We start from the raw sequence: 2,353 nt of genomic DNA on the forward strand, positions 1-2,353 counted from the left end.
ACTCGAAGCTGGGTAATTTACAAAGAAAAGAGGTTTATTTGGCTCACAGTTTTGCAGGCTGTACAAGAAGCATGGTGCCAGGATTTGGCTCTGGTGAGGGTCTCAGGCTGCTTCCATGCATGGTGGAAGGGGAAGTGGAGCTGGTGTGTGCAAAGATCACTTGGAGAGAGACAGAGAGAATGCACTAGAGGCAGGGGGGAAGGTGCTAGAATCTTTTTAGCAACCAGCTCTGGGGAAATTTTTGCAGAAACTAACAGAGCAAGAAATCAATAATTGTCATGAGGAGGGCACTGAGCCATTCATGAAGGATGTAGCCTCATGATTCAGACACCTCCCATGAGGCCCCACCTGCAACAGGAGACCTGGTTGGGGGCCAAACAAACCAAACTAAAACTTTCCAGGCTTCCGGGTTTCCAGTTTTCTCATTCCCATTACAAACACCTTTGACTTTTTGGAAAGGTCAATCCCTTTATCTTTCTACTTTCTCTCAATCTTTTCTTAGTTCCTCCAGGTTTCTCCATCTCCCCAGATGACTCTAGATGCCTTAGCTCTTCATCCAAATTCTGCTCTTGCCTTTGATTCCCCAGCACCCCATACCTGCATAACACATCTCAAACAACACCCCAAGTCTGGCTTGCTGTTGTAATCAGCCTTCACCTTTACTTGGTTGCCAGAGAAAACATTCTCTGTCTTGCAGAGAATATTCACAGATCCGTGATCTCCATCCTCGGCTGAGCCCTGAGCACCGCTCAATTCTTCTGCCAAGCATCTCTCTCTCATTGCCTCCTATTTCACAGAGAAATCCCAAGATCTTCACACCAGCTCTCTCCATCACTCTCCTGCATCCACATTTTCCCTCTTTGTTTTCCCTGCCCCAGCATAGAAGCAACTGCCCTTCTAGCCCAAGGCCAGGCTCCACCCTCGCTGCTGCCCTCTGGCCTCTGCTCCTGCACACTGCTCTGTGTCATTTCTCTTCCTCTGCTGGCCCCTTCTTTCAGCTTCCCAGCGTGCTCCAACCTCTCCTCCTTCACTTCCCCTTTTCCCCTGCTTCTCCATACTCCTCAAAAGCATCAGCCTTGGCGGCACCTGTGGCTCAAGGAGTAGGGCACTGGTCCCATATGCCGGAGGTGGCAGGTTCAAACCCAGCCCCGGCCAAAAATCACAAAAAAAAAAAAAGAAAAGAAAAGAAAAAAGCGTCAGCCTCGACTTCTTCACCTCACACTTGTTTCTCAGCCTGCTGCAGTCTTTTTGAGAAGTTTTACTTGTAATGAGCTTTCTTTTTGAGAAGTTTTACTTGTAATGAGCTTTTCAAATTATCCCCAAAGATCAAATATGCCGTCCTAATTGACACACTTAATTTTTATCTTTCTGGACCTCTCTGCTCCTTTTATTTTTATATTACCTAAAATTGACGTGTGAACCATTTTTTAAGTGTACAATACAGTAGTGTTGAATATATTCACATGGTTGTGCAAGCATCTTCCCAAACTGAAACTCTGTGCGCATTCAACACTCCCCTTGCCCCAGGCCCCGCCAACCACCATTCTGCTTTCTGTCTCTATGAACTTGACTACTCTAGACACCTCACGTGAGCGGAATCATACAACATTTATCTTTTTATATCTGGCTTGTTTCACTCAGCAATAATATCCTCCCGTTTCATCCATGTTGAGGCATGCATTAGACTTTCCTTCCCTTTTTTTTTTCTTATTCTTTTTTTACTTTCTCCATGTGTCCAAGACACAAACAAGGCATGGGCACAGACCAAAAGCCAACCCAGGATAAACAAGGGCTGGCTTTGTCCCTGGCTAATATAAGTTGAGCGCCATTCCTTCCTTTTTAAGGCTGAATAATATCCCATTGGATGGACTGGCCATATTTTGTTCATTTGTTCATCTATTGACAACATGTGGTTTGCTTCCACCTGTTGGCTATTTTGAATAATGGAGTGATAAACATTGGGTGTACCACTATTTCTTCAGGACTCTGCTTTCGATTCTTTTGGGTATATATCCGAAAGAGGTATTGCTGGATGATATGGTCTGTTCCATTTTTTTAAAGGCTCATTATTTCCTCCTTCCTGTAACAGCTGTCTGTTACACCGTCTCCAAGACACACAGACTTCATTCTCACCCACTTCTCTGAGTATCCTTCTTATCCTTCTATCTCTTTGTAGGCACTTCCTCTGCCTGCCCTAGGAGTTTGAGTCAGTCAAGTTTCAATCAGAAAAACAGAATTACTGTTTTGCTGGTAAAGAGAGGGTATTCAGTACAGGGAAATGGTTATAGACATCGGAGAGCTGAAAAACTGTACAAGTGAATGTTAAGGTATCCCAGATAAATAGCAGCAGGAA

The 2,353-nt window shown here is 44.6% G+C and overlaps 1 pseudogene; it reads right to left on the reverse strand.

Moving 5' to 3' along the window:
* Positions 1-1,727: 1,727 nt before the first annotated feature.
* LOC128572211 (uncharacterized) lies at positions 1,728-1,853 on the reverse strand (annotated as a pseudogene).
* Positions 1,854-2,353: the final 500 nt, after the last annotated feature.

The sequence above is a fragment of the Nycticebus coucang genome, chromosome 19 (assembly GCF_027406575.1).
Source record: "Nycticebus coucang isolate mNycCou1 chromosome 19, mNycCou1.pri, whole genome shotgun sequence".
Classification (NCBI taxonomy): domain Eukaryota; kingdom Metazoa; phylum Chordata; class Mammalia; order Primates; family Lorisidae; genus Nycticebus; species Nycticebus coucang.